Source organism: Aulonocara stuartgranti, assembly GCF_965226115.1.
Source record: "Aulonocara stuartgranti genome assembly, chromosome: 17".
Lineage (NCBI taxonomy): Eukaryota > Metazoa > Chordata > Actinopteri > Cichliformes > Cichlidae > Aulonocara > Aulonocara stuartgranti.
In genome coordinates this window covers 21,442,472-21,461,456 of record NC_138953.1, presented here as the reverse complement: position 1 = coordinate 21,461,456, position 18,985 = coordinate 21,442,472, and the positions used below count along the sequence as shown (strand labels likewise).

The following is an 18,985-nucleotide window of genomic DNA, read 5'->3' as shown; positions in this document are numbered from 1 at the left end:
AAAGAGCAAAAAATGAGGACAGTGTGTTTAATGGGAGTGACAGACCAGAGCCTCTACACCTACCAATCACTGCGCGCACACACACAGCAGGTGAATCGTGTTTTAGTGAGCTGAATAGCAGCCAGACAGCTTTTCTCCAGCATCAGAAGCTTCTCTTATCTGCACGACAGACGCTCTTTTCTGCCGTCCTCTTAACTACAGCTGCACTCGTGCACACAGCTCGTACTGTCCTTCTGTTGCACAAGAACTAATTATCAAATCAGGCAGCGGCTGCGTCATTTACTGCTGATATGATTAATATAAAAGCTGCGCATGTGGATTAGTCAATACTACGCTTCTCTGCATTAGTTTTATTAAACTCGGGGCTATTTGTTAGTGCTGTGTTGCTTATTATGTGCTTTTAAATGCTGCTCTAATGCATTTCTCTGCATTATTAAAAGCACTTTGATTCGCCCATGTGTTTGAAAGCTTGTACACACTTAAACTTGCCCTGAATTACACCAGCAGTTCAAGTGAAGACCCAGAACAAGCTTTCGTCTCCGCTTTTTCCTCGTTTGGTAAATTTGCTCCTTTTTTTAGGTGACAGATGAGAACAAATTAATGCTGACTCATGAAAAGCATCTCTAAAGACTAATCTAAAGATAATGGGCGAGCAGCCACAGGCTTGTTTTTGTAATCCAAAAATCATCATTGAAAAAGAAGAAAAATGAACTCGCTGTGCATTTTCAACACATTCTTCCCAGTGCTCTACTCTGAAATAAAGTTATTCTGACCTGAAGTTAAAGTTAAGCAACCCTGCTGTCTCAGAGGCACGCACCAGAATGATACACAACATAACAAGCTATAGTACAGTCTAAGGTGCACCTCTGAAAATATTTTAACTGGAAAGTACTCAGAGGTAAATAATAGAGCAGTCTCTTCTCAGCAGAGCACTACATGCTGCATAATTTCATTAGAGTGGTCCTCCAGATCTCTAACACCAAGACCTGCAGTCCAAAACGGTAAAGTTTGAGTTTATACCACCAAAGAATGAGTCTCACTGGAGAGGACAGAAGGGGTGGGACTAAACGTAGGATAAAAAGTCTGAAAGTTTGTGTTTCTTTGAATTCTTTGTGGTAACAATGTTTCTTGGCTATAAATCTCATACTGTTGGAAAGTTTATCTCCTCTTAAATGGCACCAAAAATGCCTTTTTGTAGTTGAGCATGTAGGTTGCACTAATATAAAACTTGCCAAATCTTCTCTGCCAATGCCAAACAGCTTCTTCTGTTATTTATTGGACTGGATGATTGAAGTCTGTAGAAACTATTTATTCATTGAACAGACAGGGACTTCGGTAGGATGTGGAAGAACCTGCAGCCTGGCACCTCCTCATGCTGGTCAACACCTTGGTCATACACTGCTGAGGGATGGTCTCATTCTTCGACCAGCATTTGTCACAAGCCAGTCAGTCTGGTTATGTTGTTTACAGAATAAGCCGTTTGCCATAAGCAGCGAAGATTTGGCAAGTTGTTCATGGACGCAACCCACAACTGCATTTCCCCACAACAAAGAAATAATCGACCAAACACAGATTTCTTTACTTTCTGTGCTAAGTTTAGATGTTTAGCAGTGACTGAACATTTTTAGCAGACAATCAACTGCAGATTGCGTAAAACCTGCTAAAATAAGTTGCCAACCACTTGAATTATGGCACTTTAGATGTTAGTTTGTGGCTGGGAATACGCCCCCTTGTAGAAATGCACATGAACAAGCAGATAGGCATTTGCTCCTGTTATACTGTTTAACCTTCACTTGGAGTCTGCCTAGTTGGTGCACTGTAGTTTAGTGCCCTGTCTGCTCCTAACAAAAATAATAAAACAAAGAAACAGGCAAACTGGCAGGCGCTCAGATGTCGGCATAGAGTCTTGTGTTCACATTCTGATGAAAAAAATGTACATCACTCAGATCAAAGCAGACTTTCTCATACTGGCAGAAGTTTAATCTCCAACACTGATGTAACTCTGACCAAAATGGGAGAAAAAGAAATTAAACAGTGAAATTGAAAATCCAGTCTGCTGGTAGACGGGGCACGCTGACAAATGCCATGTACATGGGTTACAGAACTGAAGTAAAACACACCAATCATATCACCATTTGGCTCTGAGACTTGTTGGTATTCGCACAGTGCTTTAGCTCTAATAGTCGTGCTGATACTTGTTTACATCGCTTACATCCAACTGCCGCCTTCTGCACCGCCAACCACTGGACGGACTGAACTCCATGAGGTCTCAGATGATGACCCCCAACCCTGTTTGTCAGAGAAAAGCAAAAACGCACAGTTTTTGATGTGTGGCAGTCAAAATATATTTACCTTTTTCCCCTCTTACTGCCAAGACTTTGGGGAATACATTTGGAAAAAAAAGCAAAAATTTGCATGTTCTGAGAGCAGATGGTTGGGGGCGGAGGTATCACCACCAACCGCTGTGACTCGGGGTTCAAACATGCATACAGCTGCAAGCAGGAGCAATTTTGCCCAAACAGCAACAAGACAAAGGTGAAAAATAGGAAGAAACTAAAACCTATTAGTATTTCTAAATGGGAAAATGACCAATCCACTGTGTCGACCAAATACACAGATACTGATGGATTTACCTTGTAAATGGCTGCAAATATTCCACAGGTGCTACAAACACTCCAAGAAACATCAAAAATCACTCTTAAAAACAGTCCGGTTCCACCCCTCACTCAGCACATCCTGTTTCAAAACAGCAAGATGGCGACAGTGAAAACACTCAGCTCCAGGCTTCAAAAAAGGGACCACCAACATGTGACGTCATTGTGGCCATTTCCATCTTTTACACCATCTATGTAAAAGGCTGAGAAAAAGATGAATGGAGATTATTTGAAACTGTGGATCATACAAAGCTATTAGTTGAAAATAATAGGTCCCTTCCGAGGATTAAAAGCGGGGCAAAGCCTTCATACGTCCCACTGTGGTCCAAATCCTGATGAAGAATCATTTGCGGTCTGCAGACACATGGTAGAAATGTAAAGACATGAAAATGACGGGAGAACTGCCAGCGTCGGCCTCAAAAGCCTTTTATCAATCAAGAATCCCACTTTTAAACTCCTCGCTCTAACCTCCTCTGATTCCGCACTCCTGTCTGTTTCACTTTCGTCATGCCTTCGCCCTAGCCTGAACATTTCTTTCTCCTGACACAACTCTTTCCTCCATGACTGCTCTGATCTGTTTGCTGCAAAGTTTGGCATTAACAACAGCTGAGTGCATATCAAATATTCGATGGAAATCCATGAAACGCCTGGAGATCTATCAGTGTCTGTGTCTGGAAAGATAAATCAGAGTAGAATCGAGCACATATGGGCTTCTGGAGGCAGATAACAATAGTTTTATCTCTGCAGTTGAAGCACACAGAAAATACATTGTTAGAGAAGTTTAACCACTTTAATCCATTACCAAAAAACATTTTCCAACAAAAAAGTACAAAACACAGAATTTAAAACTGAAACATGCTCAGAAGTAGAGCACAGAAGATTAACACAATTGTGTCATTTCCAGAAAACTCTTAGTATCATCATAAGAATTGTTTTTATTAACACCATTCAAATGCTAACAACTATGCAGCTATGTGCACTTTTAATTGTAATGCTAAAATCAGAATGCTAACTAGCTTGTAATACGAAAAGCTTCTGATATTCCAGATTCAAACTCATCCATCAGAGGAAATGATGCCATTTTGCGATGTCAATGATATAGCGACGTCTTGTGTTGACATTCTCTGGGTTGTGCAACAACACAAGACCAGAAAGAGAGCAGCGTGTCTGCCTCTGATGACGATTTAGTACTTTAAAAAGCTACTTTGAGGAAGTTCACCAAAGAACAAAACTTCTGTCTTGCAAAATATGCAAAGAAAAGTTTTCCCAGCTCAGCTGACCACTTAAAGCAAAAATATAACTCCATCAACTGCACTCGAGTATAGAAACCAGCTCAACTTTGACAAATCAACCACAAATCTAACCAGCCCTGTCAGCACCATTTAGTGCAACATCCCAGATTTTACTGTATGATGGGAATTTGTGCAGCTCCTGAAGAGTTACAGGGTTAAGTTAAGTTTAATAATAATGATTAAAGTAAGCAGTTAATCTCTACTTCTATTGAAAAGTTCCATGAAAATGCCACCTAGACTACTTTTTTTCCTTGGCTAAATGCAAATTTCTTTAAATGTCATGATGCAATGTTGAGGCTATCCCACTCACCCCAGCAAACAACCCTCCCTGGAGGGCGTAGAAAGAAAGCCAAGCACACATCACGATAACGCAATAAAGTTGAAGGGGGAGATCAAACTTTCACACATTTATTCATTTAAGTCTTGGCAAGAAGGCTACTTAAACATATCAAAATGACAATTTCAAACATGAATACCATCGCAAATATGTTTTCAGCTGCATCTAAAGCAGTTCTGCTCAAACCCTCACTCATCCTGCTACGTTGCTCCTAATTCTTCAACCGTGATCTAATTTAAACCCAGAGGCGTTTGTTTGGGAGATTTCTGTAGCTGAAATGGATAGAAAACAGACATTTGCCTAAGAGGTGGAGCTTGTTTTGGTAATATGCAGGAAACCTCACACTGATATGAGACAGACTCACCCACGAGCACACCCAGACAGCGGTGTGTACGTCTGTGTCCTTGAGAAATAACCCTGAAGCAAATCTGTGTGTTTATCAGTTGCTGGCATTGATGTCCTCCTGTTTGGCAGCTCCCTATCCCTCACACTCACTCACACACACACACTAATGAAATGCAGCTTTAGTATGCCATGTCTGCCTCCCGTGGAGTCACACACATGCTATTTACCCATCTACATCACTCACACATTTCCATTTCAAACCCCGTAACATTGACACGACCTTGAACTCGAGCCATTCACACCACCCTGAATTGCTTCCCTCTGATTATTTTTATGCCAATCAGCTTTCAAATTCAGCTAAATATTGTTGCCGCATTAATGCGAGATTCCAGCTGCTCCACACTTTGGTTTAACAGGAGGAGCAGATGATGGAGGGGAAAGGACCATATGCATCAATATGCTGTTAGAGTAACTTATCACTCAACCCATTTTTTATGCTATATGTCCTCGGATACAAATTCATTTTCTGAATATGTAATGGAGATATTTTTAAGCTAAAACTCGCCGCTTCCCAGGTTCCACCTCCTCTGAAGTCAGTTTGAGAACACGTATCAGGACAGGACAGCTTTTCCTCAGTGTTAGTAATGTAATAGACCAGATCAGCTATAAAATTGCTTGGAAACACCGAGTCCTGGCATTCATGTAGACCTTACTCCACACACTGCCCACTAAACTTGGTAGCAGCACTCCCCAATGGCAGCGGCCTCCCAAGTCGGACCACAAACCTGTCAAACTCTCTCAGCAGCATCTCGAGGAGCAACAGAGAGCTCAAGGTGTTGACCGTGCCTTCAAAACTCCTACTTCTCTCTTCAAACAGCGATTCTCAGGATGGACCCGCTCCAAACATCCTGATGCCAGAAACCACAGGACGCCATTAAGAGGTCCTTTTGTCCTTGAGCCCACAGGTCACAGCTGTTTTGATGGCATGATCTACAAAATTTTAAGCAATTGGTTTTATTGTTGTGGCTAATCAGATCTGCTAAATACAACTATTAGACAGGCATCGTGTGTGTTTTTAGGGGTGTAACTGTTCTCCAGATACACAGATTTGATGGTTCTCTTGGCGAAGGGAACGAGTATGTAATCGTCTGTTTGTTAGCAAACAGACGATTACAGTTTTCAAGATGGCACTGTAAAATGTTGTGTGATGGTAGATGTCAATAACAGTTCGAGTGGATTTAATTTTAGTGAAAAATAAAAAAAATCAGTTCAAGGTTGAGGTCACACCAAACATGAAAAATCTGTAAAAACCTTCTAGACAATTCATAAAAAATTTGTAGCTAATAAACAGCAGAATAATAGACTAGGCCTTGGGGGACCTTGACCTTCATAGTTAACACTCAAGGTCACAGTTCACCTTGAAAATAAAAATTTCAAGAAACCACATTGAGTATTATGTCATATGAAAGGGGGTGGAGAGAGCGGTACAACGCGCTTTATTTTTTTCCTGAGGGTGCTTGTTTGGATTTTGTTACCTTTTCCAAACTTTCACACAGAACCAGCAGCTCAGGGTTTGAGCAATTCACAAGAATTGTGAATTGCTCAAACCCTGCTCACTGAAGTATCTTTTTCCACATTTTTAATCAGTCTTCAGAACATCTTCCAGCACAAGACTGCAACATGAAACCAGTGAAAGTCATTTAAGCGTAAGGTTTAACAAGAAACTGAGAAAATTATGATTTCTCGTGGGAGTAACAGTTAAAACAAACAAACAAAATAAAAAAAAGCCCCAAAAAAACTGGAGAATGAAAAATGAACAGCCGCAGGGACTCAAGGTGGGATTGGACAATTAATCAAAAGGACTTCAGTTTTGAAAACCAGACATTACAAAATAAATAAATAAAAATAAAATACACTAATACACAATGGAGCCTTTTGCAACTTCGCCGTCGTTCAGAACCAGAAACGACGCCAAATTAGAAACCTTGGCATCAAGAAAACCTCCAAGAAATGCACAAGGCAGGAAGGGCATGACCAGCCGGTTATCAGCAACTGAACTTTCAGAATAAAAGTACGCGATTGCCCAGCAGTTCATCCACGACAGCTGGTGTTTATCTCTCAGATAGATTTAAGAAATAATTATTGAATGTACTCGTGTGGCCATAAAAACTTTGTGTGGGAAATGCTAAATTTCACATCTCATCTCTATTCTGACAGCAAACAACACGCGTGTGTTCAGCTCATAAGCGCCCAGCGGTTTTTCCACAGTAGTTCAGTCGCTCATTTACATCCCGCACAGTCTAAAAATATTCATCTTCCTTTCCAGTTCCACTTATGCAGCTAAAATGTTCATTTAAATACAAAAGAGCTGCATACATTGTTCATCATTTATCATATTTACTTGAAGGAAGCGGCTTAGTTTTCATCGTATTGGATGTAATTCTGTTGAGCTTGTCTTGTGTTTTTAAAGAGGCTCTCTAAGCTCTTGTACACTTTGGATTTACATATGTGATTTATGCTAATAAAGAATATTGAGAACATCTGTGAAAAAAACTAAACAAAACAAACCATTTACCTGCCACCCATGGAGGCAGGTGAAGATTTTTGTTTTAGCTGGTTTACTCTGAGCAGGCTGGGATGGCGCCGGTGTTTTAGTAAGTCTGGCTGTTTCTGCTGTGAATGACCCGTAAACCCGTCATCCAGTGCTGACATGACCGAGACGTCCTCGCATTCCTCCACAATCAGACCTGCAGCCACGAAATGTCAACACTCAGCCGCCCGCTGCCTCTCTCCCTCTGTGTTTATCGCTCTTCCCAACCAAACGCCTCTCTAATTGACACAACATTAGGCTTGCTCAAGAGCAAGATGCATGTAGAATATTTATCAGAGCGGACACAGTCAGCCAACCTGGAACAAAAGTCAACAACCACTCGGATTTTTTTCTGGTAAACTATCACTCAAAATGTCACTCATGGGAGTCTTAATTAAATGCAGTATATATGGTGCCAGATTTTGGGGTTTTGAAATCTTTTGGTGAAATGCTCCTTTCCTTTCTGGTTCTAAGCATGCTTTCTTTATTAGCTGGGTGGAGTAGACCTAGTTCGTCATCCACTATGAAGAGAGGAGGGTGGGCTGCATTAGAGAGGCTGGAGAGATGAGGAAATAGAAGATGACGGGGGGGGGGGGGGGGGAGGAAAAAGTGCTGAGGAGAACGGGTGGGAGGTTAAACGAGGAATGAGAAGAATTTAAAGGGATGATGAAAGGGAATAAAATGAGAGCAAATGGATGAAATAAAAAGAACGACGGAGAATAAACGCAGAGAAAAGTGAGGAGGAGAACCAAGGTGGGGAGCTGACAGAGGGGCGTTTCTGGCAGTGAGCACTTTCCATTACAGGCAAAATAAAGTGATACCATATGACTAATCACCTCATAACTGGAGCAGGATTTTACTACAGTACACACACACACACACACACACACACACACACACACACACACACACACACACACACACACACACACACACAGAGAAACAGAGGGGGGTGAAGTACAAGAGGAGGAGGAGAAAAAGAACAGAAAGTTGAGATTGAGCAAGAGTGAAAGAGGGGAAAGGGTGGAGGAGTGGGCTCATTCGCGGCAGACAAACAGACCTGCAGGAAATACCAACTGATGTGAGGAATCACAATAACACACAACGGGAAATAACAACCGAAACAGAGCAATAAAAACAGCTTTTCTGGAGACTGCACGGATAACAAACCAGAGGAGCACGCAGAAATCTGTAATTAGCTTTGGCAAAAATATACTCTGTGCTAATTGTGTTTACTACAGCTGTAAAAGGTCAGCACGTGTGTGTGTGCGCACATTTCTGGTTCATCTGCAATCAGCTGAAGACCTGAAACAGTCCACTAATTATAACTAATACGCCAATCAGCAGAGGATTAATCATGAGCTGTTTTCACAACTGAATAATTGAAATAAGGAACTAGTTGCTCCCTCCAGTCCATCACATGTGGTGGAGCCGCTACAAAATTTCTGAACCAAAGCAGCTCTCGAATCAGAAACTGCAAAGTGCCTCAAAGTTATCCAAACCCATCAGCTGGCTGAGAAATCTTTAAAATTATATTGAATTTTAAAAAACAAAAACAAACGAACAAACCAGACAACAAGAGTTTTCTGATACTTAATGGTTATCTATAAGAAAACAAGAGTAATTAAGTGATTTTTCTGTTACCTCAGAGTCCGTGTCAGTAAGAATGTTGATAACTGAATCATTGAGACCTCATACAGGCCTACAGATACAGACGTGTTGAAACCCAACTGGAGACTAATGATCGAAAGGTTATTTAAAAAAATAAAAATAAATAAAACAACAACAACAACTCTGTGGGTTGTGAGTGGCTGCTACAGGTCAGTGACCCCCCTGTAACACTACTTGTTGAATGCTGTCATTAGCTACAATTGGTTGCGAGGGCATATCGGTGGTGCACTGAAAATCCTCCTCACGATCGCGTCCATCTCCTGCAGACTGCTGCGGACGTCCATGGTTATCATGTATGATCCCAGCTTGTCAGCAAACACTCACCAGCTACTCGCTAAGCCGTTGTGAAACTTGAAAAGGTGCCTTCACAGCACAAGTGGGAGCGTTTGAAGCACTTTTACTTTAAAGGTGAACATTTGTATTACACCTTATCAGGTTTTACTGAACATTCTGGTTATTTTAAGAACCACATTTTATCTCAATGCCACAGTAATGAACGGAGATGCTCTTAGAAAAATGGGAGGGAGCAGAGTAATATCCAGCCATATATGTGGTTGAAGTTTCCCGTCACGTGTTGCCTCAGATCTTTGGATTCCTGCCACTTCCATGTTCCTTGTGTGTTTGTTGGAATTTCAGATACAGATCTGGAGCAGATGTTTGTCCAGGCAGACATGCTCCGTTTCAGATCTTACCTGGTGATACACTACCAAATGAAATGCACGACCAACTATTCAACCCACACATGACATGCGGCTATTTACTGCTTACGACATTCAAATGGAGGTTAATACAAAGGGGCAGCAACACTGTAACAAACAAGAAGCAATTACAGGAAAACAGACACACAAACGCACACAGAGATGGATGAGAGACAAATGTCCTGACCTTCCCACAACCTTCCTGCCTCCTTCCCCACCAACACTAATTACCACTGAGATGCTAAAATGACCTAATGTCCAAAAACACTCCAAAAAAACAGAAATAAAACAAACTGTCCAACTCAATCTGCAGAGCTCTACACATGAAAGCAGATTTATTGGAGAGCTTCACATGCAGACCGAGCCAGTCGTGTTCAGTGTGGTGCATGTGTTCAGTGAAGTAAAATCTAACATGTGGTTTCATTTAGTCGTAACAATGTGACTGACTGCAAATGGGTAGAGCTCCTTTATTTCCACTGCTGTGTGCGAGACAGAGATGTAAACGGACAAAAGAGACAAAATGAAAAATGGAGAAACAACAACAAAAAAGACACACGCACAACAAATGGGGCTTTGTCCTGAGAGCCAGTTCTATTTTAGTCGCACTTTTCAGCTGCTAAAATACTCGGATTTGACCCGTTCTGCTTCTCCTTATTTCCTCTTGTATTTATTCTGTTACGACAATGTATGCTCATATTAAAAAGCTTTAAATAATGAGCTCAGAGTATATGCAAGTAGTCCCTGTGAGTCAAAAGCTAATCCCCCACATATGAAGATTTCCTCTCTACAGCTTTGATCGTCACCAAATTGCCCAGAGTTTGTTGCACGGAGGACCCCAACTTGTCTGCAAACACTTGCTAAACTTAAAACTCAAAGTCAAACTTAAAAAGTGGGACTTGACAAATCGAAATCAGAGACCGTCTGCCCTCAAAGCAAAGGTTATGCGCCTAACTGCTACAACCCACCAGCTCTTCAAGCTTACAGTTTGTCAGGGCCAACCAATCACAAAAATTCCTCTTACAAGGGAACAAACTAAAAGCTCTTTTTTCACACAACGATGAGGGACTTTAAGTTTCTTGTTAATAGAATAACAAACACCTAAACAACAAATAAATGACCTTTAGTTGTTATTAATCGTGCACAGCTTTAGTTGCTTTGCTGCTCGTAATAAATGACAGTTGACGTGAAGTTAGATAGTAACATCCAAATTCAGCAGGACATCTATCTACGTAACTACAACTACGTACTAACGCCACATATCTACGGTTGGACGTCTGAGTCTCCCCCTGCTGGCCATTAGAAAGAACGCATGCTTCACTTCTTAAGCTACATCCATGTTGTTCACGGTTTAACAAACATATTGACAAATTGAACATATATTTTAGAATTTTGTTTTGCATTTTTTAAGTATTTTAATATACTTATTTCTGACTTAAACACTTTTAAGAGGCTCTTTTTAAAAAAACCAAAAAAAAACCCCAAAAACACTTTGTGAGATTTAATGCAAATGTTTCCAGGAAGAAGCAAATAAATCCAAGGAGAGAAGGAAAGGAAAGTAAGACTGATGCCAAGAACCGAAAAGAAAAAGAGCAAGGCACGGAGCCAACTCATGCAGGGTCAAAAGCACAGGAAATGAAACACACGCACACGCGCACACGCACACACGCACACGCACTTTATGTGACCCTGATGCCTTCAGCATGACTCAGAAACCGAGAACAAGGTTTCTGCAAGTAATCAGGCTCTGAGCTCACCCCCTCCAGAAGCTTGGAAGAAGCTCCAGAAGAACTTCATAATGAGAGTATTAGATGACAGACAAGCCCACATAACAATGTAGGGAAACAGTTGAAGTTAAAGATGATGCTTTACCTTAACACCGATTCCTAACTGAAAACATATTCACATTTCTCTGATCAGATGAAGGCAAAACACAAATTTGTGTAATAAAGTGGTATTAACAGATCTCCTGGCCAACAGGGGGCAGATGTCAGACATTCACTGTAACTTAGCTCTGCTTTGGTCTTCACTGAAATATTTTTAGGACTCAAAAACATAACAACAGTTTTCTTTTGCCTTTTTCATAGCAATGCAACCTCAAACTCCCCCAGCAGGCACCAACATAACGCAGACTATATATATAAAAGATGGATGTAGCTACAGTGAAGTCACCAAATTGTTTTGTAGCCAGAAGTTACCACATTTGGAAATACAACAGGTCCCATTATCTGTCAGTAACCCCATTAAAATGCTTCAAAAGGCACCAAGAGACAGAGGGCCAAAGCATTTTTATAACAGGCTGTAAACACATTTATCCCACCTGTAGTTAGACTTTTAAACAATGGAGCCTACGGGACTGACTCACTTTTGGAGCCAGCCTGAAGCGGATTCAGGCTGAGTCTTGAAGTGGCTTCATTTCTCGGCCCTGGTGGTCGTCAGAGGATGATGGGGATGAAGGTGAGAGGGTAGTCTTACTAAGCCATGAGTTGTTGTTTTTTATCCAATAATGTTGGAGAGCTGAATGAACCACCAACGAACTACTAATGGAGTTAACTTGGCATCCAGTGATAGGATGTGAGAAAAATATGACATCAAAGGAAATTGTAGGATTACCTAGTTAGCAGTAATTGTGTTTTCATAAGAAAATACAGGAGAAACTGGATAATTCATAATCATCCTGAACTTGATTCATTCTTATAAAAAAAAAAAAAAAAAGCCCACATAATGTCACAGAGCTCTGTCCACACTGGGAAGAGCTCTCCTTAAATAACCAACACACACAGGCACCGGGATATTGGAAATGGGAGCCTCGGCAGCAGAGAGCATGTCTTAAAATTATACAGCAGTCCCGGTTTTCAGGCCTTTTGACCTCCGTTTCGGAAATGAATCCGGTGCCTTTGATCAGAAGCTGGTAGTGGGGAGCATGGCTAATCAGATTTTCAGGTATCCACCACTGCGACAGATGTAAACAGGCTCCTTTCGCTTAAACCAGAGAGAAGTCTCGCAGCTGCATAATCGTTTTGTATTCACAACACAGGTCATGAACTCGGCAGCAGACTACCTGGCAGAGAAAAGGACAGACAAACAAAATGTGGAAGGTGGGTGTTGGAAGTGTTTGGTCTGAACAAAGTGGGTGATCCACAGTGAAAAGGAGAAAGGTTAAGAAGAGGCCAGAAAGCTAGGAAAACTCAAGAGAGCTGAACAGATGCTCACCCAGCAGGTTAAACGTAGGACCACACAGACACACACAATCACAAAGCCACATCTTACAGCTGCAGCAACTCCGCTAAACTGCGTTAAACCTTTATTCAAGGGTAACGCTGCGTCAGAGCCACTGGAAAGTACTGACAGCCTCTGATTAGTGTGTATGTTTTCTCCCCACTTCCTGCCCTCCTGCAGCTAAATGGGAATCATTCGACAAACATTACTGTAGTCTTCTAGGGGGAAGGAGCTGTTGACCTTTATTTGGCTCAGAAAGTGCCTGTCCTGTTACCCTGTTAACATCGATTTAACCTGGTTAGACTTGAAGAATCAGGCTGTACTTCAGGGCTAGATTTAAAGAAAAAAAAATCAAGTTATAAAGAAATGCAGGAGAAACGCAGCTCAAGGAAAAAGCAGCCAAAAGCCACGCTAGTGAATCTGCGAATGTCAGTATTGCTATGCTAACATGCCGGTTATAATTCACAATCTTAATACGTTCCCCATGTAACACTTCAGAAAAAGACAGAGGGGGCACCTAAGTCAGCAGGGACTCGTCTTCTGCTAACCATAAATGTTGTGTGCAATGTTGTTTATTTCTGCTGAAAACTAAAGCCCTTTAACATGGGAGTGTATGGGGACTGACTTGCTTTTAGAGTCAGCCTCAAGTGGGCACTAGAGGAACTGCGGTTTTTGGTCACCAATCTTACAGTCAGTTTACTAACTTGGTTTTCACTCCATGTAGTTTATGTGACCCCATGGACCTGAGAAGGATGGAAACACGAGAAAACAACCCACAAGTTAACAGCAATAAAAACAAAAAAGCCTATAATTTTTATTTTCCACACTACCGGGCATAATTTTACCTGACAAAGTCCTAACAAAGTCAAGGAAAGGTCTGCCAAATCCAAAGGACAGAAGAAAAATGAACAGTGAAAGTAAAATGAAAAAAAAAAACAAAAAAAAAACAACAACAATAAAGAACTTGCTGATTCAATTTAAAATGTGCATGCTTCATCTGTAATCAGCAGTGTGTGTGTTCATCATGATTACCATCACTGCATGAACAGTGGCATGGTGATTGCATGATAAGGACAACAAATAGTGCTTCCACTTACTAAGCAGGAGACTCGCAGCTTTTCATACTAATTCATGCAAAAAACACACACAGAAGGCTGGAAGCTAAACACGAAGATAAGATTTACACAGAGAAATGAAGTCAAAGCAAAGCAATCCAGGCGTGTGGGACAGTGCTGGAGTTAGACACTCAGATGTTGAAAAAGACAAAATAGTGGAGGAAAGGACAGCGGTTTGAGGTTTCCTTTGGTGGAGACTAGAGGTCAAACTGCAGCCATGAGAACACACATCCACACATCCTTCAGCTCCAGCCACACTGCATTCAGGAGACAACTGTGTGTGCAACCTCCACCACCTGGCTTTTCACATGTGTTAGAAGAGGTGAAAAAACATAACACTTCAGACCGCATGAGAGCGGGCCGCCTCCCACCTAACCCACAGTCTCATGGCACCATGCAGGCCTGAAGCAGGAGTAAGTGCTTGTGTCTTTCACACCGTGTTTTATGTCTGATTGTCACACACACGCACACACACACCTCAGCTAACAGCCAGCAGTATCAATGAGATGCCAAAGGAGCCTGCAGACAGGGGGTTTGGGGTGCGATCGCACTGATAGATCAACATGGACGCTGCCACACATTCAGCTGAAAATGCAGCTCCGTCCTCACTTTGACTGTTTCCAAGAGTTTGTGGAATAAAAGCTACAATTGTTAAGTTGTTAATACAACTTATTAGTCTACTCTTCGTGTGCAGCCATTATTACACATAATAAAGTGCTAACAAACTATGAGGACGTTGTGAAGGCGATTAAAGACAGCTGACATCTGTCCATCTATGGGCACTAGGTAAAGGTAAAGTGAGGGTGAATCATTCATCCACACAGGAGATAACAGAGCTGACTACATGCAGTAATAGTACATAAATGCAAATTGAGGTCTGTAGAAGAGCGCCAAGTAGTAAGTAGAATACAGTTTAGGGAAATGTGTCCACTGTGTTTAGCAAAATAGGCAAATGTCCATTATTTTGTAAACAGTAAACGCTCCGTCTTTTATACAACCCCTTTTCTGCTCTTATCGACCACTTGGAGCGCTTTTCTTCAACCACAATCCCACAGCACTTTATTCTACAGTGACTTAAAGTGGATCCATTTGACTTGATTTCAGAGTGTAACAGTGCAGTTAGTTTCCCCACTTTGAAATAATCCTTTTTTATCTCTCACCGGGAATTTTTGCAGCTTCTCACTTCACACTGTGTGAAACACTGTTTTGGCTCCTCGACCCATCCCCTTCAAGCCGGTGGTTGTCAGACTTTCCCTGCCACACGACAGTCATTACCAACAAAAAAACATTCAAAACCAGTTTGCAGTATTTGCATAGACTTGTCTCCATGCAAACTACAGCCGAATGCAGGAATCTGCCGGAGCAACCGGCAATCACAGGGACGTTTTTAGTGCAGCACGTTCTTTGTGTGACCTAACAGCCAGCAACCTCCAGCAAACCCCTCACCAACCAATGAGGTACGGCTGGGTATCAATTTTGGGATTTTTAGAGTACCAACCAAACTACATCTGCACTTAAAAGCAGCGATTCACACTAAAATCAGTCAGCGCCACATTTCAGTATCTGAGCTTTGCCAGTGTTGCTCTTGCTAACAGCTGCAGGCACATACTGACCATTCAAGCTAAACACACTGAAAACTTCAGACTAGGTAGAGCTCTTTTACACTTTGGTATGAAAGTTAATGTAACTCATCCTCAAAGATACCTTTAGGTAACGTCAACTTATCAAATTTTACAACCGCTTACCTATCACACGCACACACTCACTCACTTACTTTCAGGGCCATCTTCCATACTGCTTGACACTCAACTCGACACTCCCTGTGTGGGAGCAACTTTCAGAAGAGGACGCGTGGTTTTAATTACAGCCCACACAGGAAGACCCTCTCACCTCTAAAATACTCAGAGCACCAGAAGTCTGTTGACCTGAATTGCTTCACTTGCATTTATAAGAACAGTTCTCAGACATGTTTGCACATTTGACACAAAATAGGACTGCGCTGTATTCTCAGGCATCAGATGTTTGTGGGTTTCTCGTTACGAGTCACAGATTTAAACACCGATACAAGGTTTCAGTTAGATAGTGAGATAGACTAAAGTAAAACATGGTAAAGTCCCACAGCCAGAGAGCACATATCTTACACCATCACCCTCAACTAAAAAACAAATCCCCCGTCTCATACAGAGACCAGAGTTCAGAGTGTTGAGACAAGAAAAGGAATTTAAACATTTTGTTTTGCATCACAGAAAATGTTTAAAAGTAGTAACTTATTCTATCAGCAAGCAAAAATCTAAATTTAAAAAATCCTCATAGAAAAGAAACTTCATGTATAGATAAATTACAGCATTTTTACTTTTAGAGAACTCACAAAAACATCAGTGGCGTGGACTGAACTAAAAAACTGGATCCTACATTTTCCAGAGTGCAATGCAACAGCCACGTAATGCTCACTTTATGGTAACCTCATACATCTAGTTTGTACTGCAGGAGTACAGTTACAGCCAGAGACACAGCTTCTCTGAAACAAGTTGAGGGATGCCCACATAAATCGCTGGTAAAGAATAACTCAGACCTAACTTGGTAATAACTCAGCGTACCTGTAACGAACCTGATGTAAACCGGTATAAAGAGAGAGTAAAGAGGACTGTAAAAAGTTTCACAGCTCTGCTTTTATCATCTTAACCCATCTGAACAAACAGAAAGCAGTCAAGGACAACACACACATACCTGCTACTCTTTGTACAACAAACACAACCTTCAGCCTTCAAGCTTCAACCTGGAAGCATGTTACACAAAGGCACTGTAACCCAAAGGCAACACAAATACACGCGCACGTAATCAGCCTCTAAATGCTGTCCCATGTGACCTGACCTGACAGCAGTAACAACCATAAACTACTGACATAAACTACTGCCAGACATTCTTGCAACTAACTCTCATTTATTATTTTTCTAAAAAATAAAAGAAAATATTTAAACATCTTCATTATTTTTCATCTAAATCTAAAATCTAGAAAATGGGGCTTTGGCTCACAGACATTATTCTTACTTTGCTGTTTGGAACATTGGTCAACTTTAATGTCTTTTTTCTTCTGCTGCTCCCTTCAGGGGTCGGCACAGCGGATCATCTGCCTTCATCTCACCCTCCCCTGGCGTCCTCCTCTGTCACACCAACCCTCGCTTCATCTCTCGTACACGGTCCGTTGCTTTGGATGTTGGTCAAGTTTAATTTAAGTGCCCATTATTATAACAACATATGACAGAAAATAAGAAAAAGCAGAGCAGAATCCAATTAATTCATCAAAGACTTGTTTTGGCACCAAATTATCTTTGCTTACCATTTCATCAGGTTCTGGTTATCTGAATCTCAACTGAGGATGAACATGTGGCTCAGTCATCGATAAATTAACTCCTATCATATTTCCTGTATGCCGGATGCTCCTTTTATCTACATTTCTTTTGGAGACAAAACAAAGCAGACGCACTGCAGTGATGCAACATCAACGTAAGCAGCGGTAATTCCCAGCTCATAATGATTTTATACAAAGTATTCCCGTCCTCTGGCTGATGCCCGCGGCATGTAGGTTTTTGTTAAATTTGGTAGCTGATTGCATTAGATGCAGGGACTTTGCTGTGGCTTAGAGATCTGATTCTCTTTTAAATGGGAAGCATGGTCTAAAGATTTTTTCTAAATAGACACCGGTCTTGTTTTGATACGGATAACCTTGGAGATTAGTTTTTAGCACGTTTCAGGCCTTATAAGACCTTCTCAGTGGATTTGTACAATAAACCCAGTAACTCCACGTAGTTCAGACATCAATACGCTATCAAAATCAGTTGCTCAACATGGGTGCTGCATTAAAACGGAACATGCCCATGCTGGTTTCCATTAAAGCGCCTTAATTTGAGTTTTAATGGTGTTAATGTCTCCAAATGATTTGTGAATGAGGAGGAAATGGGGCAGAGGTGAGCAGCGAGTGAGAGACAAGGAAAGGGCAAGAAGAGGAGGAGACAGCGCTGCTGCTTCATAATCGGATCAAGCAGAGGCCGTGAATGGAAACAGCGTTGGATGACCGTCACAGTCTCAATGCAGAAGCAAAAGCAGGAGCAACACACCAGCAACATTACGGCTCCGTCGGTGTTTACACAGGATGCGTTCAGCCTGGTGCTGAGCTGCGAGGAGGCGGCGCTCACAGAGGAGAAACAGGATGAAGCGACAACTTTTTAGCCTACTGTAAAGAAGACCTTCTCAATAGGTGTAAATAAAGTGGTCGGCAATCATCACAACATCTGAAGGCAGCAAAGGCAGTCTTGGCAGCAGCTGAACCTCCTCCAGGCGATTCATAATGTCAGGTAAAGGCCCAGAAACCCAATATAAACTAAATGACAAAGCAACCCTATAGGAACAGACTAAACTGAATAATAGTTATAGATTTATAACAGATGTGTAAATGCAGACACACAACGGTCAGAAGGAAGCTTTTAGCTCCATGGAGGAAAAATTCAAGAACTACAGCAAACGAAGCAATCGGACGTCAGATGCTGTGCAAGCTCTAAAGATTTACTGGTACATTTGACTCCAAAGTCCAGTTTGCCTAATCTAAGTGATCACTGTGCAGCGTGCACAGTTCAACAGCTGTCTCTCTGTAAGTCACTATGCAAAGCCAAAAAAAAAAACCCAGAAAAGGAAAAAAGTCACCATTTTCAGTATCACCCAAGTACCTTACAGGCTGCCTGGCAATCAGGGCCCAGCCAACTACTGGATGACCCCGTCTCCCTCCAAAATAATAAAAATAATTGTGTTAAATAAACAAGATTCAAATTTTTTACCAAGACCAAAATAAATGTGATTTCTGCCTCAGTCAAGCGGCCCAAGAATAAGCTTTATGAAAGCAGATTTTATGGTGGAGCTGCTGTAATGGACTGCATTAGACTGCGCAGGTGCTCCCAATAAAGTGGTTGCCGAGCACATGTGTCCTCCATGAATATTAGCCTGAGGATAGAGGCTTGTTTTACAAGCAAAACTATAATTACTAAGAGTTACAAACACAGGTGTGTTTTGGTGGGA

The 18,985-nt window shown here is 41.5% G+C and overlaps 1 protein-coding gene across 2 annotated transcripts in view; it reads right to left on the bottom strand.

The window, feature by feature from the left end:
- plxnb2a.1 (plexin b2a, tandem duplicate 1) overlaps nt 1-18,985 on the bottom strand; it is a 239,462-nt gene that overhangs the window by 207,012 nt on the left and 13,465 nt on the right. The window contains exon 1 of one of the 2 annotated variants that reach the window (XM_082509941.1): nt 5,414-5,499. The exons of the other annotated variant lie outside the window; for it this stretch is intronic. The gene's annotated coding sequence lies outside the window, so the exon portion shown is untranslated. Of the gene's footprint in view, nt 1-5,413; nt 5,500-18,985 lie in introns of those variants that run through there. 2 annotated transcript variants of the gene reach the window in all.